We start from the raw sequence: 26,584 nt of genomic DNA on the forward strand, positions 1-26,584 counted from the left end.
GGAGGAACTGCTTCAAATGACTGTCATTAAAAATATTGGCAAAAGAGAATAAGAACTTCTGCCTTTCATTATCAAAACCTGCTATATGAAGTTGTGTTCCTTTGCTCTTGTATTGGAATTGTCACTGTAGGGTTTTCTTGGCTCATTTTTTTTTTGGTCAGCATTTCAAGGACAAGGTATGGTAGACATGGACTAATAATAATAATGACTGAGCCCTTACTATGTGCCAGGTAATTTACATATACAGGCATTTCTGCTGTAACCTAAAATTACACTTTCTAGAAGATGTTGCTGTCTGCAAAACTTGGCATAAAAAATAATAGGACTTATGGGAAAAGTTGGGCCAAGGCAGACCATTCAAATCCCATGCAACTGTGATTAAGGAAAGCAATCACTACTACCTGGGGAGATCATTTGGACCACCTTGGCAGCAGCTGAGGGGCTAGAAGCTGCCACACGGGTATTAAAATGCACAAAAGCAATAAAGATGAAAAGCTGGTAACCTTTTAATTAGACTGGCACTGGCAGGGGCTGGGACAGGGCAATGGAAATGTAGCTTGGAGTCACAGGGCTGTTGTTAAGGTGAACACAGGAAGCCAGACAACCTTCCACAAGCTGAGAGCTCACGAGGCTGGAGGTGCACCTACCTGAGGAGGTAGCCCTGGTGGCAGGTACTCATTTAAACATTTCCTGGAATACAGCAAAAAGATTTCTGCTGCTGGTACAGCAGCCAAACCTCAAGCCTTTTCCTTCCCATTGAACGTTATGGTTCTACTCCTGCTATCTCAGGACTTCTTGGTTAGTAAAAATTACCTACGAAATTATGGAAACCAGTGCAATTTTCACATTATACTGATGTCATTTCTCTGTGATCAATCTCTGATGGGCTAATTCATACTACGGAAATGGTAGCAGAACAGAATGTATTATCTTATTTAATTCTCACAATTCTATGAGGTATTGGAGGGAGCGGTGGTTCCCACATTAACATGCATCGGAATGACCTGGAGGACTTGTCAAAACAGATCCTTCTGTTCCATACCCAGAGTTTCTGATTCAGTAGGTCTGGGGTGGAGCCCAAGAATTTGCACTTCTAAGAGAAGTTCTCATAAGGTACTGATGTTGCCGGCTGGGGGACCACATTTTGAGAACTACTGTATTACAGGAAACTGATAATGGGCAAGATTTTATGACTTGCCCAAGATTGCTGCGGGAATGGACCCAAGGTAGGCCTAAAACTTGGGCCTAATGAGGGTACTAAGCATGAGAAATAGACCTTTTATGACCTATAAACACTTAGGAATGTGCTGAGGTTGGTTTCAGTAGTTACTTGCACCTAGTTAGCAGGCAGGTGTATGCAGCTCGGGCAGCTGGGGGGATGGGTTTGTGGTCAGCAGCAGCTGTATATTTTCATGGGGACTGGGAAACATGGGGGGTCTATACCTCCACCTGCTGGCATGCTGTGTGGTCTTGTTTAGCAAGACATCTCTCTCAGTTTCTGTATCACCTGCTGTTTAGGAATTTACTCCTGGTGTGTGTCTGTTAGAGTCCCACCACCCATCACATGACCTTTCCCTGGAGGCAGCTGGCAGGCACCCGGCCTCAGGATCTCTGACTCTAGCACCCAGGAACTCTGACTGTTGCACCTGTGTCCTCCCCTGCTATGGTCCGAACGTTTGTGTCCTTTCAAAATTCACATGTTGAAATCCTAACCCCCTGTGAGGAGGTGGGGCCTTGTGGGAGGTGATTAGGTCACCAGGGCCTGGCCTTATGAAGCAGGCCCAAGGGAGCGTCTTTGTTCCTTCCATCATATTAGGACACAGCTGGAAGAGGTCATGATGAGCCAGCAAACAGGTCCTCACCAGACACTAAATCTGCCCAAGCCTTGATCTCGGACTTTCCAGCCTCCATAACTGAGAAATAGATGTTTGTTGTTTCTAAGCCACCCAGTCTATGGTACTTTGTTGCAGTAGCCCAAACAGACTAAGACCTCCCCCAGCTGGTTGCAGTGCCCCCTGGAGACTTTTGTCAGAGCTTCCCAAAAGAGAGAAGGGAGTTTCCCTGTGACTGGCTTATACCCCTGCTTAGTGTGGCTTGCTTCTGGGATACATGAGACAAGGTATTTTAGTGCGGCTGAATAAAAACCTTGAGATTGAGCCGCTCTGTGTGCTTACCAGATCTCTCAATAATTGACTTTGCTTGCTTTGTTTTTCAGTTTGTAAAATTCGTGGGGCAAAAGCGGTATGGAGTAATGACAGGAACAAGAATGCTGTCCATTTTTACTGTGAAAAAACTCCCTATTTCAGAAAGTTATACATTAGGGTTGTGAGGTTGTAGGCTGAATGAAGATTGGAAGAAACTTGTTGATTATTATTAAATGCCTCTCAATATTTCAGAAGACATTCCCCCACCCTGAAAGTATAATGTGATAGAAAGAACTATGGAGTTAGGCAAACTGTGATTTGAGTTGTGCGAAAACGGGAAAGTTATTTGTTTAGTCAAAGCATCTGTTTCCACTTCCATCAAGTGAGATAATAATATGTACTTCACTAGGTTATTGGGAGGATGAAATGACTACCAGTACTGCAGATACATTTCTGATACCCACAGCTTCCTGAGCAAGGTATAGATGAGCTATCTCTTTGGTTTCCCTGAGGTAGCACAACGGAACCAAGAAAGTTCTTATAAAATGTGTTGTTCTCAATTTTGCACTTGCTTCGAAAGAACTAGAAACCAAGGCATGGTGCCATCTCAAGAAGACAGAAGCAGAAGCCTGCCAGAAACTGGCTTGGTTGAAACTCTGGTTCAAAGCATCAGGAAGCTAGCCACTTCCCCTAACTTCTCACTAACATATATACAAAGAGATTTTTAAAAAAGATAAAATGTACAACACTGAAAAATGACTAACAACCAAATTCCAGCATTTTGAAGAAACTGACAATAATTCTAAGCCAGATGGAGAGAACCGAGAATAACCGGTGTAGCTTTCCTCATATGTCATACCTCTACTTTGCCTCCCCGATTTGAAGACCTGGTGCCTATATCAAACAGAAAACTGTCCAGTTCTGTGAGGAGAGCAGAGTGCCTCTCTATACGTTTCTCCCACAGCCACCTGCCCTCTGCCTCTTGTCCCCACTCAGGCTGCCACCCTGTCATATTTAGGCCAAGACCCCAAATCTCAGAAAAAAGGTGATCAGGAAGTAGTGGTGTGCTGACAGTGGTCCAAGGCCTGTGAGTGGGGTGGATACACCCTTGAATAATCCCCTCCCCTTGAGAATGAGTGGAAATTGTGACTGGCTTCTAGCCAGTTGAGTACGGTGAAGGTGATGGATGTCACTCCTGTGATTATGTTACATTATCTAAGAATTGTCCTAGTGGGCCCTAACAAGAGATTCTTTTGCTGGCCTTGAAGAAGTAGGCTGCCATATCATGAGTGGACCTGGGAGAGGGCCACATGCAAGGAACAGAGGGGGCCTCTAGATGCTGAGAGCAGCCCTGGCTGACAGCCAGCAAGAAAGCAGGAACCTGCATTCTACAGCTGCAAGAAACTGAATTCTGCCAGCAACCCCCTGAGCTTCGAAGAGGATCTCAAGACCCAGAAAGAAATGCAGCCAGCCAACATCTTGATAGCACCCTTGTGAGACTCTGAGCAGAGGACTCAGCTAGGCCATCTTCAGACTCCTGCCCCGCAGAAACTGTGAGATAATAAATGTGTGTTGTTTTAAGTTGCTAAGTCTGTGGTCATTTGTTATGCAGAAAAAAAATAAACCAGTACAATGAGTTATAGTCTTTATGATGTAAGCATTGTGGCAGGAAATAAATAAACTCCCAGGAAGCAGAGCATGCTGGAAATGAGAATGATTAAATTGTTTGTCTGGAACCAGAAACCAGATAGTGGAGGTCAGGGGAAGGTACCACCTCAAGAAAACTGAAGGAAAGTCTGTGGGAAGTGAAACTTTGCCTGAGAGCTATAGATATACAAACCTGTCCTACAACTGTAAATCTGATAAAGAGATTCCAACACACCGCATGTGACCAGACAAGGGGTGAGAAGGGCCAGAGAAAATCAACTTTTCACAAACCTACCAAGAAACATCCAGGAAGAATAGGAAGAAACTTACAAAATCCTAATGTGAGACTAAAGATAAGGCTTCCTATTGAAAATATTAAGTTCTTTTTCTATAGATTAATCTATAATGCCATCCCAATAAAAATCTTAATGGCATTTTATTTGGAATTTGACCACATAATTCTAAATTATTCAGAAGGATGATCATTTAAGAATAGCTAATATATTTTTGAAAAGAATAATAATGAGGGTGTCTTTTTGCCTTATCAGAAAATTAAAACCACCTTAAATTCATAATGATTGTAATGTATATGGTATCAGCTCAGGAATAGGCAGGTGGGCTAATAGAACTCAACAATTTAAGTCCAGAACATACCCAAGGCTATGTATGTATGTACCCTTGTGTATTTGTGTTGTTTTGGTATACAATAAGGCCGGGCGCGGTGGCTTACGCCTGTAATCCCAGCACTTTGGGAGGCCAAGGCGGGCGGATCACGAGGTCAGGAGATCGAGACCATCTTGGCTAACACGGTGAAAGCCCCTTTCTACTAAAAATACAAAAAATTAGCTGGGCGCGGTGGCGGGCGCCTGTAATCCCAGCTACTCAGGAGGCTGAGGCAGGAGAATGGCGTGAACCCGGGAGGCGGAGCTTGCAGTGAGCAGAGATAGCGCCGCTGCAGCCCGGCCTGGGTGACAGAGAGAGACTCCGTCTCAAAAAAAAAAAAAAAAGAATATTATTTCTAATCAGTAAAAAAAAGACTGGATAAATCTATAAATGGTGTTGGGAAGAATGATCAACCAATTGGTACAAACCATTTATATCACTACCTCATACATGACACACACACACACAAATTCGATCAATTTAATAATTATGTTAAATTAAGTTTAGCCCAAAGCTGTCTCCTTACATATGAGACTTTTGGCCTAAAGTTTCCTCCATATATAGTGAACTGAAACCCAGCTGGATGTGTAAACAGACTGCAACCTACTCATACAAATCGCCAAGCTTTAGCCAACCAAAGGCAGTTGATATTTCAAACCAGGTTCAAATAAGGCAAACACAGAGCTGTAACCAATCAGGCTGTTTCTGGCATCACTTTTTTTTTCTGTCTGTAAATTCTCTTTGATCACATGCAGCGCTGGAGTGTCTCTGAGTCTATTCTGGTGGTGGGGGAGGTGCCTATTTGCAAACCGTTCTTTGCTCAGTTAAACTCTGTTAAATTTAATTTATCTGTAATTTTCCTTTTAACAATTATAAAAGATAAAAATGTATAGGTTAAATAAAATATGAGTGAATAATTTTGGTGTTTTGGAGGGTAGAAAAAGCGTTTCCAAGCAAGATACCAAAGCCAAGAATCATTAAAAAAAGATGACTGTTATACTTTATCACACAAACAATGAGAACTTCTATGTGTCATAAAATTTCACAAAAATCTTGAAAGGCAAACAAATAGAGGGAAAAAAATGTGACGTAAATGCCAGGTGTTGTTAAGCTTTGAGCTTTTACTAATCAGTTAGAAAAAAATAACCAATAGAAAAAATGAGCCAAGGCTAAAAAGAGGCAACCACAAAATACAGCAACCCATGTGTTTGCTTTGCTCTGCATACTTTTTTTTTGTTTTTCCCAGAAATTGTGATTTCTTGGGCTTCCAGGAACAGCGCTGTTGGGGCACTGCACTGCTCCCCAGCCTCACTGTATTTTTCAGGAGCTGTCCAGTACCAATCATCTTTCTGTCAAGGTTGGTTTTCCTGCACATTACCCAGGAATTTCCAGTAAATGATTAGACCTTCCTTCTATTAAGCGATATCACTAAATGGAGATTTTATACCCCTCCACAATTTCACCCTAAAGAATGGATCAATTACTAAAGCCTATTTTATTAAAATAATTATATTTCAAAATAGATATGGCTTTATCTTATTATGATTATGAAAGCAATTCATACTTCTTGTAAAAACATTCCTGTTTTTCAGAAAGATATAAAGAAAACAGCAAAAATACCCTTATCTTGTTGTCCAAAGATAACTTCTATTTTTCTTTGTGTGTGTGCACACATTAATGCACATACATTCATGTGAGCATGTGTTTACTTATGTTTTTATAAAAATGAGATCATACTTTCTTCCCAGTTCAACAATATATCATATCTTTCCACGTCAGTAAATGTAGATGTACCTCATCATTTTAAATGAATGCTTATTATTTTTCAAAATGAATATGCTGTAATTCATTTAACCAGTCTCCTACTGATAAAATTAAGGTTATTTTTTTTCTTAACCATTATTAAGAGCTCTGTAATTGACTCTTTAATGCATATTTTGGCCATGTGTCTGGCTACTTCCTAAGAATAAGTTCCTAGGACAGAGGTGATTAGTCAGTTGTCCTAAGGGAAAAAGAGCCAGACAAGATGATTTGATGCAATGGCAAGCTGTGATATTTGAGGAAGAGAAGAGATACTCAGTTGATCACAGTCACTGTCACTTGAATCTGTGCCCAGCCCAGCTCTGTGGCCACATGTTTGGGTCCTAGGGAGAGAGGAGGTGCTAGCTGCACTGTTTTCCGACCCTTGTGACAGTGGGTACATGAAGGAGAGAGAGTTGCTCCTCCAGCTCTGATCCAAGCCATTATGTAGCACTGGGTCAAGCCAGAGCAGGGGCAACCCCAGTGGGCTTGGGATGGTTTGTGTGTACTTTTGTGGACTTCATGGGGACTCCCAGAAACACAAAGCAGGGGCTGGCAGAGACATGTGCCAGGGAAGTTTGAGTCATTACTTTTGCACGATTCTATCTATACCCAGCAGCAGGTAAGGCCTGGAGAAATTCAGATTATACTGTGATTACTTGTGGGTATAAACCAACTCTGTATGCTTAATGCTACGAGAATACTGAATGTACACTCTATTTTTAAGCACATACACAAGGCTTGTCCTTTCTGTCATTTTACAGTCTGAGTACCTTGGGGCTTGTTTTGTCTCACCTCTTGTGTACTCAAAGCCAAGGTAAGGCCCCTTGGATTCTGTTGACAGCCATTTGCCAACTCAGCCATATGTCACTTAAGTTCTTTCACCTCTTTGTTTAAAATTGGGTATGCAATTGGTTCTCTCAAATGAAGCCTTTCAGCAATTTATAACTATATAGAGATTATGGTTTTTGTCTTTATTCCCACTTGTTAGCACAGTGCCTTCCCACAGTTCAAGGGAATCAGGTATTGAACAATAAAGAGCAACCAAAAATCCAAAGTAGGGGAGTGTAGCAGACACTGTCTATTGTCATCCAACACTCATTCCCCTTCCTGCCCACTCTCCTTTCTCACTAAAAAAAGTCGAATGTATTCAGGAGCTGGGTAGAGTCTCATTAGTTTCAGCTTCCTTTCCAAGCCCCCAAAATAAAGCATGATTAGTTAAAACCAGTAACCATCATCTCACTTTGCTTGGCCTTCCGTTGGGTGAAGAATGAGTGTGTGATCCTGTTTTGGCTAGTGAGATGTGAAGGACAGTCCAGTGAGGTGAGTGTAGTTTCCCAAATGGAAAAAGACAAAGTCCCCCAAGAAGGCGGGGGGACTACACCTTCTACCTCACTAGAATGGGGAGGTACCATCTAGAACAGCAGGGACCATGACATGGTAGGCGTGAGCATTCTAAGATGATGGATCAGTGGAATTGAGAGTACCTGGGTCCCTGAGGGCATAGAGAGCAACTGAACCCCCAGCAGTTGCTTTTCTCCATACTTGCTGCTTAGCGAGAAAAAGGAATTCCTGTTTTTTTTTTTTGAGATGGAGTCTCCCTCTGTCATCCAGGCTGGAGTGCAGTGGTGCAATCTCAGCTCACTGCAACCTCCACTTTCTGGGTTCAAGCAATTCTCCTGCCTCAGCCTCTCAAGTAGCTGGGATTACAGGCATGCGCCACTATGCCTGGCTAATTTTTCTGTTTTTAGTAAAGATGGGGTTTCACCATGTTGGTCAGGCTGGTCCCCAACTCCTGACCTCAGGTGATCCGCCCATCTCGGCCTCCCAAAATGCTGGGATAACAGGTGTGACCTACCACATCTGACCACATGAATTCCTATTTTTAAGAGTCACTCTCAGTTGGGTTTTCTGTTACTTGCCACCAAAGCATTCCTAAGTGATACACAGAATAAATAAAACAAGAGTGACATGAGTATCAAGGAGCATAAACTCTGGAGACAGAGTTCCTGGTTTTGAATCTAAGCTACTTTATTTGCTAGTTAGTTTTGTAACTTTGGCTGTGTTAGCCTCTCTGTGCCTCAGTTTCTCCATCTGTAAGATAGAGACAATAATAGCACCTACTTAATAGATTGTGCCTGATAGTCCAGAATAAATCCCAAAATATCAGCTTGACTTCTTTTTGCAGCTATCACAATATACAGGTATCAAGTTGGAAAATTATACCTAGATTATTTTTAATAAAAGAATGTAATGCATTTGTTAACATATCATTTGAAGTAAACTTGGATTGGGAAATGGTTTGTAAATTTTTTTAGCCCTTCTCATATTTATTATGGCCAAATGTAAAATTGTTAGTCTCTGGGATGGCCTAGAATAAATATTTATGGTTTTCCACTCACATAAAACAAAAGAGTGGAGTTATTCCACATGTGTCTTAGACTTATTTGGCTCTAAAGAGTGAAACTCCACCTGCTTCATAACTATAACTCCTAACAAGTTTATATTTCTTTATGTGCCCATCTTTCCTTTCAATATATTATTCTTTCCTAAGTTTCTATTTTTTCTCAGAAAATTTTGAAATCCGATGGAGTTTGCATTTCTGCTTCTTTCTTCTAGTTGTATCTTTTTAAGAAAACCAGCAAACAATGGCTTATGTTAATGAGGTGTCATGAGAAATACAAAGGAAGCAGAGACGCCAGTCTTTGCTCTTCTGCTGTTTATAGTATTGTATATCATGGTATGCAGTCACCTGGTGTTCTGCTTTTACAGGAGGGCTTATTAAGTATGAGGCATTGGGCATTCATATCATGGTTGGCCCTGAAACCTGGAGGTGTTCCTCTGCCACTGCTGAAGAGCAGGTGGTTACTGAAAGAGAACAAGGTGAAGGCCCATTTAAAATCGGGCCTCAAATAAATGTGAATACCTTTGGAATTGTTTGTTTGTCCAGGCTTCTAATTTCAAGTGAGTTGTATTTGTCAGGTAACACTATGGCAATGGGAGCATTAAATTAAGAGGTAAATTGGACATTCTATCCATAGGTGCCTCCCTCTTGACTTGGAGGAGACAGGCAGGTCTGATTTTGGCACATTTGGGAATATGGGAGCAAACACATGCCAACTCCTTCAGGCTGCTAATCATAGCTTGGATGTCGTTTGCCTCAGGCAGCAACAAGGATTTATTAAGCCCCCATGTGGGGCATGGCATTGGATTAAGAACTCAGATTCTGTTGAGGCTCTGGCTTTGGAATTCAATCTTATACTTTTGCTTGAGGTAAGAAAGCATTCACAGTAACCTCATTGTTCTGCAATGCTCAGATGATGACTAAAGAAAAAATCATTCCAGTGAGCCATCATTAGGTATCCCATCCTCTGGCACAAAGAATCAGGGAAGAGGTATTTAAATAGAGCAAAACCACATCAGTTTGAAATTCAATGACCTGAAACCAGACAGTCAGAGATGGAATCACAGAATGTGAGAATCAGAAGGTAATTTAGTGATCACCTAGGCCACTGGTTTCCAAACTTTAGCATGCATTGTGATCACCTGGTGGGCTTGTCAAAATAGAGACTGCTGGACCCTACGCCCAGGAACTATAATTTGGTAGGTCTGGGACCTATCCGAGAATTAAGAACTTAATTGGGTTGGATCCAAGAATTTGCATTGCTAACCATTTCCCATATAACAGCGATGTCACTGGTTTGGCTACCGCATCTTGATAGCCACTGATTTAGATGACTCCTGTACTTTACAAGTAAGGAAACTGGAATGGAAAAGTTGAACTGTTCAAGGTAACAGTGCAGAAAATGAAAGGGCCAAGGCTAAATCTAGTTCTTTTGAGTTCAGGTTCATTGTTCTTATTTCAGTTCCACCATTCATGACATAAATTTATTGTGTCTACAATAACATATATTTTCTTAGGAATAATAGGAAACTCCCCAAATCTTTGCATTCCCACTTGGTATTAATTGACTTTGGGAAGTCATGTAACCACTCTACTGTTTCAGTTTCTGTAAAGTGGGAAAAATAATAATACTTGTAATAATAGGATAACAATCCTCTCTGATATGATGGTTGTGAGGATTGACATATAATATTATAGATATATAGGTATATACATCAAATATTTATAAAGTTCTTAGAATAGTGCTTTGCAAACTGCAATTATTGTTACTAAATATTAGCTATTTCTAATTATTTTGAAAATATTTTATATTACCAAGATTTCACTCTATCTGGTCAAACTGGTTGATATAAGAATAGTAAAGGTGACTAAGAAAAAAAGTCAGAATATGGCTAATCCCAAAACAGATTATTTAAAATAATTGGATTTTAGAGTGAGTGTGATCTTCTAAATTATCTACTCCAGCCCTCTCTTCCTATGCAGGAAACAGAGAAGTCACAGAGAAATTAAGTGATGTGTTTAAGCTTTTGTAGCTAACTAGCCACACTGCAGTTCTAGAACTCAGTTTAATCGTATGCTAGTCAATATTTTTGAATGTAGCATTATAATATTTTCTTAGTCCACTTTCTTTTGCTCATAAGAGAATATCTGAGACTGGATAATTTATAAGAAACACAATTAATTTTTTATAGTTCCGAAGACGGGGAAGTCTAAGGTTGAGGGGTTCTATCTGGTGAGAGCCTTCTTGCTGAGACCCTGCAGAGTTCCAAGGTGGCACAGGGCATCACATGGTGAAGGAGCTGAGCATGCTGGCTCACGTCTCTCTTCCTCTTTCTATAAAACCACCAGTCCTACTCCCATAATAACCCATTAATCCATTAACCTGAAAATCCATTAATGCACGAATGGCTCTACCCTCATGCTCCAATCACCTTTTAAAGGGGTCACCTCTCAATACTGCCACATTCGGGATTAAGTTTTCAACATGAATTTTAGAGGGGACCTTTAAACCATAATGAATATCTTCTTACAGTTTTATCTCTATTTCCTAGTGCTATGAATTCAGCTGAATTGTAGAGTTGACAACATACCGCTGCTTCAGTATCTTGTCCTGCTTGTTCTGAATGCTTTTTCCTAAATGCTTTATTGTTGTTGCTGTTGTTGTTCCTGCATAGGGCAAAATGAGATGCCTTTATTTCTATTAAGTTTCAAAAATACTCAGAAGGATATGTGAAGCTATTTCCTACCTGCTTATTACTCTACTGTGTTTCCCCTGAAACTTTCCATGTCTTGAGATGAGTCAATGCCATGGAAAGCAAATTATTATTCAATTTAAAAATCAAGACTCATTTAAGGTATCTAAATTCCAATTTGGACAGCAAAAGGTTAATAGCGCATAGAAAAAATTCCAGCAGCCCACAAATCTAAGCATAATTATGTATGAACATGAGGCTTTTATTGCTGTCAAAATTAATCACTTTTCAACTTCCAGCTGTTAAAACCCTTCTGGCAGTTCTCCAAGCAATTCCCCTACAGTTACTTTTCCTTCAATTAATTTCTGGTGCAGTTCACAGGCTCCTGTTACATAAGCAGCAACTGAAAAGTTGACTTCTTGGGCTTTCTTTCTCTTTCCTTCCTTTCTTCCTTTGCTTAAAACTAGAAAATGACAGAATATGAAGCTTACTACTTTTACTCTTTCAGCTTGACTCTTAAAATCTAGAAACAAGCAGTGTGGAATTAAAGTATTAGTATTTATTATAAAGCACTTTACGTGTGTGAAGTGATTTGTAATAATTTTTATTAGCCATTTCTTTCCACCATCCTCTGAGGTACGTGAATGTTGTTATGTTTGCACCCTACAGCCCCACCCACTTTTCTCCCCCAGAAACTTTGCAGGAAATGGAATTTACAAATCTTCAGCACTGGGTTTAACCCCGATGGTATGCACCATTTATTTCTGGGATGGTGGCTACCTTCACCACTCCTGTAGGCATACAGGTTTGTTGTGGTGGGAATTATCTCAGAAGGAGAAGCCGTGAGGTGCCTGAAGCTGCCCAGTTGCCTCAAAGCTCTCGTGGTGGACTGCACCCCCAACCCCCATTCTAGAAGCAGCTGCCAAGAGACTGGTTGAATTCTGAAGGGCAGAGGCCTGTGGTAAACTATGCTATTGTGTTGACTATGAATCCTCAAGGAGACTGATAAATGATCACAGTGTATGATTGTATGAAAGTCTGCATCTTTGCATTTGCTTGGCACAGACCGAGTGCTTGCACATGCGTACTGGGTCAGATGTGCTGTCTTTCCAGTCTTCCTTCCTGGGTTGCCAGAAGAATAGTCCTTGCATCCTTTCTCATTGCTGTAGAGATCTGAATGAAGGCTGACGCTGCGCTTCCTAGGGACAGGGAATTCTAATTCCTCTCACCTCACCTGTATTATCAGGGCATATGCTCTTCCACATCTGAGTGAGTTAAGCCAGTTTCATTTCCCTGGTTTGTCTCTTCCAGCTCCCTCCAAAGTTGCCTGCCCTCTTCACACCTGGGGTGGAGGGCGCCTTCCCTGGGCACCCTCCTCCTCCTCATCCACCCTGCTTCATGCTGTTCCATAATTGCACGTTAAAATGCTGTAATGAACAGATGCTTCTAGTGTGTAGTCTCTTTGTAATTTCTGCTATCATCCTCCATTTTCATGCAAAATTAATGTATTTCCAGATGCTGATTCCTGAGTCTTTCTGCCCGATAGTGGCAGTGCATGAGATTTGAAACTGGGCAAGGGGGTATGAAGATGTCTTTGGGGCAGAGGTAAAAGAGTAAAGAGGTCTTGCCTATTAAACAAAATGTAAGAATGCAGCAAACACCTTGTAGTGCCTGTTTGTTTTATCATGAATATGCAGTTCTGTGCTACCCTGTATTTATGTGGTTGGGAGGAGAGACTGCAGATGCAGGGGAAATCTTCATTCCATTTTTATCATCCAGACTCTAAAGTGGCTTGTCATTGAAAATCTGCGCTTTGAAAATTCAAGGCTGTCATAATTTAGGCTATGGAGCAAGATTTCTTGTCCAAGCAGGAGTCTTGCTGGTCAGTGGGCTGGGGAGTGATTTGTGTGAATTTATCTCAGCACGAGTCCCCTGAGGCTGGTTTCTAGGCTGCCTTGGTTAAAAATAGCCTGTTGATGAAATCACATCCTAGCTCAAACCTAGCCCAAGGAAATGGCTCAAGGCCCGAGCACCTTACTGGAATATGAAGCAGAGACAGATTCACCAAGAAGTCATCAGATTGTCCCTTTACTACAATTTGCACTGCAGTGAAAAATCTGTGTCGACCTCTCCCTCCTCTTTCAAAAATTAGCTGGTTAGCTTCTCATAGGACTGCGTTATTTGACTCCAGTCAGGGTAATTTGGACAAATCTTACTGAGCCCTGAATTGATGGCCTAGAGTGAATTGAGTCAGGATTAAAGTCAGGATTCTCTGAGTCTGACGACCAGAGGCCAAGACTCTTCCTTTGGGAAGCTGCCAAGACATCTAAGAGACAGGCTGGAGATCATGTTGAGAGCACCAAGGCCAGGAAGGACTGCTGATGAAGTTTTGTCCTTCTGTTCAGTATTTAATGTACTTCCTATTTGTAAGACATTCCTTAAAAATTGCTACAGGCACAGTTTTTGTTAATTGGCTTATGTAACATGCATGAATATTATTTTTCACTGAAAATACCTTTTTGTACATTATGTGCTTGTTTCCTTAATTGGATACTTTGTGGGTGGTTTGGCTAGATTTGGTGTTCCCTAGACCTGTAGATTCTATCATTCGAACTCCAAACATCTCACCAAACTCTACCAAGTGTAAATTAAAAACAAATATGTATGCAGTCAACAAGTTGGGGAGAAGAAGTTCTGTTTGGCATTAGAGTCACTTTGCAATTGGCAAAATACAGTTCCAGTAATTTATATTGCTCTTATTCCATCTGCTTTCTGGCTTAAAATGTCCTGGATTGCCTCAAACTCTGTATATGCAATATTTTCCATTTACAAAATTTTCCTGCATAATCCATTTTATTTTTCAGAGAACTTTTGAAAAATAACATTGGTTAGTTTCATATTTCTAGAGTCAAGTTTTATGTGATATGATTTTTTAATCTTATAAATGGATGATAAAGCCTGAAGAGATAATCCAGGGAAACTTCTAGAGAGAAAATGTTTGTCCCATGGACTCAGTGCAAATTCTGCCAACAAATGAATAGTTCACAGCAGCTGGACTTTGTAGAGGCAGAGCCCACGTAGTCTCAAGTAAATTCCTTCTGAGGCCTGCAGCTTTCTACCACCACCCCCTGGTTATGTTTAAATACATTCTGCCTCCATGCCTCTTTGGAACTTCAAATTTTTTTTTGGAGCCATGGAGGCATGAGTGTTTATAAATTATCTTCTTCACTACTCAATTATGAAAGGAGAAGTAGAAATGAGTGCACATGTTGAAGATTATAGGAAAACACACAAGTTTCAGAGTCTCTGATTCTGGGACAGGGGAATGGAGGTGAGGGGATAGTAGCTGGTCCTGGGATTTGGCACTCCTGTCTATTCATTTGCCAGGAGTTACACTCACCCACTTCTGTGTACCATATTAGGGAGGGAAGGTAGGGATGGAAATCATAGAGTAAACAGTCTCATCAATTCCAGCCACATCGCCTGAGTTTTCAAGTGATAAATAGGATTGTTTGGAAGGCATTGGCAGGCTCTTTTCATGGCATTAGGTACTATTTAGAAGACAAATGATTTGAAGTTTTCTTCTTAGTTGAGAAACATTTGCAAGGATTTTCTGTTTTGCCTCTTTCAACATATAACACTATTATTTAGTTTAGTTGTTTGTTTGTTTGTTTCCTAAACAGGGTCTCACTCTGTCACCCAGGCTGGAGTGCAGTGGCACAATCCTGGCTCACTGCAGCCTTGATCTCCCTGTCTCAGATGATCCTCCCACCTCACCCTCTGGAGTAGCCGGGACCGCAGGCATGTGCCACCATGCTCGGCCAATTTTTTTTGAATGTATTTTTTGTAGAGCCGGGGTTTCACCATGTTGCCCAGGCAGGTCTCAATCTCCTGGGGCCAAGCGATCCACTGGCCTTGGCCTCCTAAAGTGCTAGGATTAGAGGTGTGAGCCACTGCACCTGGTCCACTAGTTTAGCTTTTATCCTACAAAACTGTCTTCAGTTGAATTATAACAATGACTTACATTTGAATTCTACTGTCTAATTTTCACAGACATTATTTCATTCAATTCTCCTGTGATCAAGACTTTTTTTTTTTTTTTGATACAGAGTTTCACTCTTGTTGCCCAAGCTGGAGTGCAAAGGTGTGTCCACCTCCTGGGTTCAAGTGATTCTCCTGCCTCAGCCTCCCGAGAGCTGGGATTACAGGCTCCCACCACCATACCCAGCTAATTTTGTATGTTTAGTAGAGACAGGGTTTTGCCATGTTGGCCAGGCTGGTCTCCAACTCCTGACCTCAGGTGTTCCTCCCACCTTGGCCTCCCAAAGTGCTGGGATCATAGGCATGAACCACTGCACCCAGCCCTGTGATCAAGACTTAATTGGAGCCAGAAAGGAAGGTATCATTAATTCACTGCTTGGGCATGGAAATTAAGAGAAAAGTAACTTGTCCAGGGTCACAGGGCAAGTTGGTGGCAAAGTGGGGACTGGAGCCAAAGTCTCCTGGCTCCTAGTACAGTGTTTTCTTTTGGAAAAAGCAGTGTTTAGTGATGCTTATTAGCTATTGGCATCCTTCATGAAGATGGTAACATCTCTGGTCCATCAGGAGGGAGGTACATTGTGCTTTCCTCAGTAGACACTCATATGTAGGTTATTCTTCAGTTTGTAACTGCCCACAGCACCTGTTATGCCAAGTTATTCTTATCTTGCCTGCTGGATTTTCTGGACAACCCATAACCTTTGCTAGAAAGAAGCCTGCACGTGTTCTATTTCTGGAGCTTCGCTAGTCTGCCAGCAGTACTCAGGTCCCCAGGGTACCTACCTATTTCAAGTTGCTTGAAGCTGTGCTTCTGGGCACCTGGGAAGTGCGTTGGACCCCTAGAATGTACCTGCCCTGGCTGATACTTAATACGAAAGCTGCCTCGTTACTACTGTCCTTATCAGCTCAGTACCCAGGGAGGTGTCCAGGCCTGGACATTGCTCCTCAAACGATAGTTTGGTTTCATTCCAGGAGTTTTGTTGTTGCCGTCTTATTAGCTGTTATTTGGAAAGCTTAGATATGAGGCTAGTATAACAAGTCAAGAGTCGCTGTGAAATATCTATTTTGCTGCCCTGTAAAAACAGAATACATTCTCTGATTTTGACTGTGGTGAGGAGCTTGATACAGGATTGATGCTACAACAACTTCAAAGAAGTACTGGCTTTCTTGAAGGTACAAAGAGTTGAAGCTATCACCATTTAGCTTTTAGATAATCTGCACATTTTGTTCTTCCCTGCTGCTCAATTGCCAGAGTTTAATAAGGATGCCTTAGAATACATGATCTTCCCTTGCAGTTTAAATCAATCACCCATTAATTGACACACAAACCTCTCTAGAAAGAGCTCATCTTCTTGGTTTCTGGGAATGTGACCTGGTTCTCTGTTCAGGTATAGGGTCACCTTTGTTCTCTCTGTTTGTTTCCCAAGCTTTGGGTAAAATTTCTAACCAGGCATGGTTTGTCTTCAGCTCTATTTAATTTGTTTCAGAGGCTTCTAATCTACTTTAGATCTTTCCCTTTCTCCCTCCAAACTTCAATTTGAGAATGAATTCCTACTGCAATAATATTAAGGGTGGGGCCTTTAGGAGGTGATTAGATCATGAAGACTCTGCCCTCATGAATGGGATTCATGCCCTTATACAAGGGCTTAAGGGAATCTGTTTGTCCCTTTTCATCCTTCCATCATGTGAGAACACAGCATTTGCTCCTTCTGCCACGTGAGTTTGCAGCAAAAAGACACTTACCAGACAGCAAATGCTGGTGTTTTTATCTTGGACTCCCCAGCCTCCAGAACTGTAAGAAACAAATTTCTGTTTTTTATAAATTACCAAGTCTAAGGTATTTTGTTGTAGTAGCAGAAATAGACTAAGTCTCATTCATAGACCCGGTGCTTTCCAGCTGCTCAAAATTATTTGCTGTGCAGTCCTAACTGGGTCCGCATTTGATAGCATCTGTGGGTCATTACAAGGTTTCTTTCCCTCTCAAAATTCTCCTAACTTCTCTTGGAAGCCCTGCCCTTTCTGTTTATAATAAACAACTTCTCTTTTAAAAAAAGATAGCCATTATGATGATTACTATCAACACTATTGTACCACCACCATTATCCCCTACTCTTTGCCAAGCCCTGAGAACACACAAAAATATAAAAAGACTCTCTGCCCTGGGAGAGTTTCTAATCTGGGTGCAGGAATATAAACACTATTGATCACAAATCAATTCCTGTCTTACTTCTAGGATAAAATGCTTATGCATTCCAATAGGAAATATAAGAGCATGATGCCTCAGCCCATGGTACTTTTGAGAGGCCAATGAAGAGATATTCAGAAAAGGCAGGGACCCTGAAAAAATCATATCACATCAATGGGTATCTACAAAAGCCTACCTTTAAAATCTTCTCTATCACCTGTTTCCAGCTGATGGCCCTGTGATTGTCCATAGTAAAATCACACAGTGTGTATTTGGGGGTGGCCTTGTTTGTTGTGGGGGTGATTCTGTGAGTGTTGCTGTAGCTTACCCTAAATTACTCATGTCCATCCTAAAGCACAGCGGAAGAGATGTACATGACTGTCAGACCAGAGCTTCTGCCAAGCAGAGGCAGGATGCAACAAGACACATGAAAGCAGAAATCTTCCTGTTTCTGTAACATTTCCAGCTGGAAAACCAATCAGAGCCACACATTCCAGCTACACTTGGGAAACACTGAAATATCCAAGTAGTAATCACCTAGGTATGCTGCTAACTGCAGCTCAAAATAATTCTGGGGTTGCCAGTGCCATGTACCTTGTAGGCTTCCAATTACCTGTGCTCATTTCTCTTGTTTCTCCAAGGACCAATTATTGGGGGAATTTGGCATTTCTCCTCCTCTCTGCTTCAGCCATTCAAAGAAAGGTTGTTATACACCAGAATGTCTGACCATTTTAATTAAGCCAGTCAAAGGTAGGTGCTGAAACAGTTTAGCCCCCGAAGCAAGGATTAAACACTTAAGGTTGAGGAACATAGAAGTCAGTTAGTGTCAAAGAGTTGGAAGAGACCCTAGAGTAGGATGACCATACATTTCAGTTTAACCTGAAAGCCCCTGTCTCGGTGTAATTATTATCACTTCTTTTCTCTCAAAAGTGCTCAGTTGGGGCCAAAAATGATATAGCTACTTTGCCTTAAAGATTATCTAGTCTGCCTTTCAGTTTGGTTCAAATTTAATGTAGAAATTATCTTTCTGTGAATGATGGAGACTTGGGAGATGTAAAAAAAATAAAAAAAACCTTTTATTTTATTTAAACCTTAAATAAACCTATTTATTTTTATTAAAATCTTTCTGTTTTCTCTTCCTTCCAAACACATGGTCATCTGTTTGCTGTTAACCACCAGTAATGGGGGACTCATACTTTGCAAGGAATCTCTAACTAATGAGTTCTCAGTTCTGCATCAAAATCTTCCTTCCTCTGGCTTCACCCTTTGATTCTAGTTCCTTCTTCTGAAACAATCTAGAGTAAATTTCTTCTCTCTTCCACAAAATATTTTCCATTTTGGTATATTTGTGGTGTCTTTTTCAAGAAAATATTCATGTTTACTTCACTTCCTTTTTTTGAAATTCGAAGGAAACTGATCCAATTTTGGACTGAGATACCTTATTTTATTTTTTATTTTTTTGCGACAAGGTCTCGCTGTGTCACCCAGGCTGGAGTGCACTGGTGTGATCAGAGCTCACTGCAGCCTTGCCCTCCCGGACTTAAGTGATCCTCCTACCTCAGCCTCCCGAGTACCTGGGACTACAGGAGCATGCCACCATGCCCAGTTGATTTTAAAAATTTTAGTTAGCAAATAGCTCTTGCTATGTTGCCTGGGCTGGGCTGGTCCTGAACTCCTGAGCTCAAGCAATCCTCCCAACTCAGCTTCCTAAAGTGTTGGGATTGCAGGCATGAGCCATCTTGCCCAACTGGACTGATATATCTTAAAGACAAAAGCAAGAATTTTGCTAAGCTCTATTATAGAACTCCTAGGTACATGCTCAATTGTTTGGAGATTGTAGGTAAGATCATGCAGGAGTTACCAACAAACTAACAATGCCAGCATCCTGTAGTGAAAACTTCTTTATGACATTGTTTTATGAATGCAGGTGAATGACCTAGATAATGTCTCTAAAACTTTACAGGCAGGACATAAGCATAACATGAAGAAACAAGGTTCTCTTTAAAGACTATTCCAAGCTAATGACAGAAGCAAGATTCATAGGTTTTGTTTAAAAAGAAAATGTATTTTATTATTGTAAAAATAACACAGGATGATTGTTGAAGATTTACAACACCTCAAAAAAAAGAAAAAAAGAAAAAGACTACCATCAGAGATAATATTCCATGTCCAGTTGATTTTTAAAAATTTTTTGATGTACGTCCTTTTTTTCTTTTCTCTATGTGGATATACTTGATAAATAATTTAATAAAATAAGAATCATATTGATATAGAGTTTGCTGTACTTTTGTATTAATATTAGATAACAATTATTCCACTGCACCATTAAATAAGCCTTAACATTTGGTTTTATGGTTGCAAAAGACTCAACAATATATATTTTGTACTTTTCCAAACATCTATTGTTAGAGATTGAGGTTATTTTTAACTACTCCTCTAATGCTGCAGGCTACATCCTCAATCCTTGCCTGCTTCACTGATTACTTCCTTAGGATAGACTCCTAGAAGAGATTCTGGTTAAATAATTTTATTAGTTTGTTTGGGGTGTCATAACAAAATACTGCAGATCTGGTGGCTTAAACAACAGAAATTTATTTTCTCACAGGTCTTGAGGTTGGAAGTCCCAGAACAAGGTGCCAGTCCTGGTGAGGGCTCTCTTCCTGGTTTGCAGATGGCAGCCTTCTTGCTGTATTCTCACATGGTGGAGGGAGAGCTCTGGTGTCTCTTCCTCTTCTTATATGACCACCAGTCCTATCAGTTAATCAGTTATAGCCCCACCCTTATGACCTCATTTAACCTTTATCACCTCCTCCCAGACTCTCTCCAAATACAGTTACATTGGGGGTTAGGGCTTTAACATGTGAATTTTTGGGAGACACAAGCCTTCAGTCCACAACAAAAATATAAATCTCTTTAATCTTTTTGATCTATAAATATCAACTGTAAGGTTGAACAAATTTAGAGTCCCACCAGCAAAGCAGTGGGATTTCAGCACACTTTTCTCAATGTAGAGCATCATCATTAAAGAAAAAGAACCGTAATTAATTTGTTATTGGAAAAGTTGTAACTCATGGCTTTAATTTGGATTTCTTTGATTCCTAATGAGGTGAACATTTTTCATATGCTTATATGCTATTCATAGTTTTATTTCATGAATGAACTCATCACGCTTTTGGTACTTTTCTTTTTTTTCGGCTTACTAATTTGTATGAGCTATTATAGAGTAATAATAAATTACAACTGATGTTACTTAGCATTTACTATCTACCAATATTGAAGGCAAGCAAATAACATATAGACGCTCCTTCAAATATTCATAAAACTCTCTGCTTTATGCTTTAAACCCCCATTTTAAAGACAACAATCCTGAGACAGAAAAATTAAGTAGATTTCTTATAGAAGTTTATGTCTACTACATTCAAATTATATCTGTGATTATTGCTCTGGTCCTACTGTGTTTTGGTTCTGTCTTTGGTAACACCTATTATTTGCGGATTGAATTTCCTTTCTTTGTGCTCTACATGTATCATCTTCCCATTTGCCTTAAAAAATAAGACATTTTTTGGACCTCCCTCCCCGTTTTATCTTCTGTTCAACTCCATTCTGCACATTACTGGTTAGATTTCCCAAGGTCTGTTTTACTGCCCTCAGTGCTGACTTCATTTCTCATATTGTAGTTTCAGCCTCCTTATCTCACCCAGCTTCCTTTTCACCTGGGTTTATTGTCTTTACATTCCATGGCGTTGTCTTTTCATCTCATCGCGTTCTTTCAGTTCAGCTTTTTGGCTTCCTGCTCCTGTTTCAGAGAGGCCATATCTTCTTAGATCCTACTGAAAATAATAAAAATATTTCATACCATTTTCTCTTTTTTTCTGATAGTAAATCATTTTCAAAGGTGTGTTCATCTTCTTGATCTCTGGGATATTGTTCCCTTTCCCCTGAGGTTTCATACTTTTTTCATAGGCCCTCTATTTAGTTTGGTGTTTACTAATCCTTAGATTAGACAAGTTCCCTCTGCATTCAGTGTTTGCCAACACACAGATTTTGTGGCTCTGCTGTAGAGAAATGAGATCTCACTCTCTTGCTTGATTCTTTGACACTTTGAACTAAGGGAGTTGGTGGAAATTTAGAAGCCCGGCACACACTGCTGTTGGATATCTTAGAGTCTTTTTTCTTGCTTATGTAGCTTCAATATGAGGGCTACATCCACTAGGATGCAGAGCATGATTCTAGACCCCGACAACTTCCTGCTCATTGCTTTCAGTTCACAGATGCAATAGAAAATGTGAGTGGGGTGAGGTTAGAGGGAGAGGATGTGGTGGAGAACAGGTGATTGGTGTTTACTCTGGTACCTTAGAAATAAGCACTTGCACAATCGAACTTACTGCTCAGCACCGACCTGGGCCTTTGAGACAGGGCAGACAGGGGAAGGACCAGAGGCCACCTCACTTTCTTTGCCATGTGTAGGTTTCCCTGCTTCAGGAGAACACCTGTAGCTTGGCCACTCACTGTTTCTCTGAATCCACCTTCCGCTGTCTTGGAGTTGGTGAAAATGTTTCTCCACATTTTGGCAATTTGTATTTATGCCAATTTTGAATTTCATTCTTTAAAACACGTAGTGGGGAATGTATGTATATTTACTGGGAAATTGAGAGAGGTTGAGTCATGGACTGCTAGCCAGGTGTCATTTTAAACTGGAAGTTCTTCACACTGCTATTTTTTTGTCTGACAGTTTACTCCCAGACACTGAGCTTTGTCTGGATGTGTATTAGTGGCACCATCAGCATCTGATCATTTCTTGACACCTCATTCACCCACTTATCCATTGCCAGGTCTTTTTGCCATGGGTCTTGTGTCCGTGGTCTTCTTTCCATCCCCACCACTTCCACCGTGGCTCAGGCCTTCACTGTTTGCCATGGTGTCATGTGGTTGCTGGCTGCCTGGACTGGCAATCACCAGCCTCGCCTCCTTTTCCTTGCTTCGTATTACTGTTAAACACACTCTTTTTACTGCCGTGAGACAGTATCATGGGTTCCTAAAACCACTCAGTGGCTCCTCTTTGTGATTCTAATAAATTCCAGGTTAACATAGACATTCTAGGTACCTCATGACCTGTACCCAACCTACGTTACCAGTCCTAACACCTTTACTCTATTCCTGTACCCTTTGCTCTTACTCAACTGGCTTATCCTCCATTTACAAGCATGTTCTACATTTCCCTGCCACCACCCTTTTACTTACGTCATTCCTTCTACTGTGCTGGGATCTGCCTCTCTTTTATTTCTCTTTGCAGTAATCTTAATCATCTTCTAGAACCCCATTAAATGCAATCTTTTCCATGAGGCCTGAATGCAATATCTTCTTTCTCCGAGCTCTGAAACTGGATCATCTATTGAATACATTCTGCTTTGTGTTGGAGTTTGTGTGTGTGTGTGTGTGTGTGTGTGTGTGTGTGTGTGTGTGTGTACTACCTGCTACCTCCCCTTCTAGATTGCAAGTTTTTTGAAGTCCCCCATCACATTTTACATTGGTTAAGCTATTCTATTTTGCTAAGCCCTAATTTCCTGATTAAACTGAGTGCAATAGTAGTGCTTAACTTCTAAGTTTGCAGCATTGTTAAATGGAATAAAGCATCTAGAGTGCTGAGCAGAGAGCTTGACATACAACAGGTCCTCAACATTTATTGGTGGAACAAATAAACGAATGAGTCTTCTCGTTTTCTCCTGAATCCTATATTATTGCAAATGCAAAATGTTTTCCTATCCTAAACTTTGCTAAATTTGCAGGGCCCTCAGTACTAGTTGCATTCCACATTTTTCTTGAGCATTGCCAGAAGTTTAGGGGCAAGAAGGGAATGATCAAATGTAACTACCATTAGTGAAAACCACAGGCACTGAACAGCTGGATAACGTGAACAGACAAGTTCAGCTGAATCTCCAGAAATGCATCAATCATAGGCTGATGGCAGCTTTTGGGGAGAGTTAAGAGATGCTTGAAAAGGAGCCAGAGTGTGGAAGAAAAAAGATGTTTAGAGTTGGGTTTTCAAAACCAAAGTCTTCATCATGGCCAACAAACTATGGGAAGGTGGCAAATGTGTGTAAAAAGACCTTTTCATTTTCTTGAGTTCTTTAGAAAATTGGAGAGTTTTGTTTGGTTTATTTATTTATTTTTGAGCAGCTTAATAATAGAAATTGCCTCAGGGATGGCGTCTGCCATTGCTTTTCAAATGCAATACTGTTCTCCCTCCGGGGATTGTGCTGCAGAGGCTCCTAGAGTGAATATTGCAAAAGCCACTAATAATACTCCTTCTCAGGTAACATTTTCTGGTATAAAATATCTTGGCTTAATATAGTCTAAATACATTGAAGTGTAATGTGGCCAACACGATAACTTTCTGAAATACAATACTATTGTCCTTACTTCTGTCTTGGTTTCTGTGGTGTCAGAGGCCCAAAATGAATCAAGATGACAAATCCTTAGCTAAGGCAATGTAGAAGCCACCATGGTACTGTACAGGAATTATAGTCTCTTATTTTTCCCGGGAGAGAAAGCATGGAGTAATGTAAAGAACACTGGATGAGTGTCAGGATTCAGCTTCAGGAGGGGAAAGCCAATAGACTTGGGCCCAGCACTTAACCACTGTGCGCCTTATCTCTTAATTGGAAGGAATTGGGCTACAGAGTCTTAAGGGTCCTTCTAAATAAGAACTTTTCAATTCTAAGGTTTCTTCTGTCTGAAGAGGAGCATATCATGATGGATTGGTCTCTGGAATCAACAGGCTTGGTTTTGAACGAAGAGATCTTCGACCAGTTGCTTACCCACCCGTGGCCTCATTTTTCTTATATAAAAGATGGGGATAGTGATATTACTTGTATCCGTTTGGATATGCAGCTGCTGTTGATTTGTTGATTCAGCTGCTCAACAGGAACCCACGCTCTTTTTGATGACTTCACCATCTTTAATTTCATCTTCATGTTTGTTGCCTCATCTTATAAAAAGGCATCAGCCTCTCCAGGTATTAAGTCTTCATTCCCATCAGAAAGCAGGGGGTGGGAGTGGGAGGTGATACCAGGATTTTTTTTTAAGTATATGCATGGGGAAAGGGTCTACGTTCTAGGGCTGCTTCTTCCTTTTCTCTGAAAAGGAACAACTTTTCCCAAACTGCCACATGACTTCCCATTGTATTTTATTGGCCAGAACAGGACCACAAGACTCCTCACCTGTGGGAAGCTGGAAAAGTCTTTTTCAGCTTCTGTGATAGTGGTTAAGGGAGAAGGGGTTGGAAGTCCTTTGAAGTCAGCCAACAAACAGGTTTGCCAGTCCGCCCCAGGTGACGTCAGAATGTCATGAGGTACGTGTAGTGGTTAATGCTGGTTGAGTGCTTAACTCCCGGGTCACGGCCTGACCCAGAGCCAGCACTGGATAACTGTTAGTTACCCTTCTCTAATAGTCTATTCCTCCCTTTGCACCTGATTCAACCTCACTGCAGTAATTTTCAACTTTATCATATGAGAATCCAGAATCCTTGATATTTGGCACTAGAAGCCGCTTGACTTCTTTCTCTTCTAGTAATGCACTGCTTTCCTGTGCACTGCTCATGATAGCTTTAGTGTCTTGTCCAGGAGTGTGCATGTCTTAAACTCACAAAAGGAAAGCTGGGTCACACACAAGGGAGGCTGAGATTGTCCTGTACAAGGTGTTTTGCCGGAACAAAGCCACGGGCAATTCCTTATGCACGGGGTACCATGCTTTGCACAATGACCCTGTTCTATTCTGACCTTAGCAGTCTGGACCAGAGGATGGTGCCTGACTCAAAAGGCAGCCAGTGAGAGGCTGCAGTGAGATTTCTGTCCAATAAGAGAGGTCCATAGAGAGTAGTAATTAATGGAACTAATCAGTCTCTCTGTCTTAGTGTCACTAAGTGTCATTCAAATATGCCAGATTTTAGAGATGTGCATAAGCTAAGAGGCACATAGAGAGGAGACAAGCAAGTAGATGGCACAAGAAACGGAAGCTGTGAGAAGGCAGAAGCCATGAGATGGATGCATTTGTTGAAGAGGCCTTAGCATCTGAACAGAGAATGGCTGACTTGCCATTATGGGAGCAACAGCACATGCTGTTGAGGGACAAGATCAGATCTCTGGAGCTGCTGCTTTGCCTAGGGTGTTGCTATGGCCATCCTGTATCCTGGAGCATGCCCCAGTTCTCCCCTGGCTGGGCTGCCATCTTTCTTGCTCCTCCGGGGCCCCTCTATGAACCCCTTATTCTGAGGGAATGTGCAAAGATCTCCGATCTTGGTAACTATGGAGCCCCATTTACAAAGGAATTCAAATAATTTAGGCACAACTGAGTTGTCCTGTTACTAATTAGAGTAAGAGAGGGTGGCTGATGTGCAGACTTCTTCCACCTGGCTGCGTCTCATGGAGCAGCCACCCTCATGGTGGGAGAAACCTACTCAGCAAAGATGAGCTGCGATTCTATTCTGTGCAGGCCCAGGGCCCACCAGCTGGGCACCAGGGCCCTGGCCCCCCATTTGCTGGCCAGAGAGTCTCTTCAGAGGGGAATTCAGGGGAGGCTGCCTTGCCACCAGACAATGGCTCCGTTTACATAATCCTCACTAGGCTGTGGCTGGTGTAATTCAGTTATTTGATTGATTTTATATTGTGTGATGCTGGAAGAAGTGAGGAAACAACAGGTTTTTGGCTGTACCCTCTGGCCTGTTCTGATCTGTCTTGTTGGCTTCAAGGATTTCACGAAGCTTTGTGCTGCTGCCAACTGTCTCCCTGGGTGTTGTTCACAGGCAGCATCCTGCTTCCCATGTGCATATCTCCACAGAATCCGTAGGAAGTGGGACCTAACCCTTAAGTTGCCGGCTCGTGGGTGGGGCATGCGGGCAGCAGAGGTTTGCGTGGAGTCTTCAGTGGCCCCACATGTTGCAGAGTTTCTCAAATGTTTAGTGCTCAAGCTCCATCTTGTCCCTTTATCCCCAGGAGAAATGGCTGTGTATTGG

The 26,584-nt window shown here is 41.3% G+C and overlaps 1 long non-coding RNA gene across 4 annotated transcripts in view; it reads left to right on the forward strand.

Annotated features, from left to right (window-relative positions):
- Window positions 1–26,584, forward strand: part of LOC115931268 (uncharacterized) — a 202,620-nt gene that overhangs the window by 157,483 nt on the left and 18,553 nt on the right. For 2 of the 4 annotated variants that reach the window (XR_010131748.1, XR_008672996.2), the window contains one exon: window positions 24,297–24,589. This is a non-coding gene — a long non-coding RNA (uncharacterized lncRNA). Of the gene's footprint in view, window positions 1–12,474; window positions 12,621–24,296; window positions 24,590–26,584 lie in introns of those variants that run through there. The other 2 variants (XR_008672994.2, XR_004067785.3) reach the window with 2 other exon arrangements.

Source organism: Gorilla gorilla, chromosome 19 (genome assembly GCF_029281585.2).
Source record: "Gorilla gorilla gorilla isolate KB3781 chromosome 19, NHGRI_mGorGor1-v2.1_pri, whole genome shotgun sequence".
Classification (NCBI taxonomy): domain Eukaryota; kingdom Metazoa; phylum Chordata; class Mammalia; order Primates; family Hominidae; genus Gorilla; species Gorilla gorilla.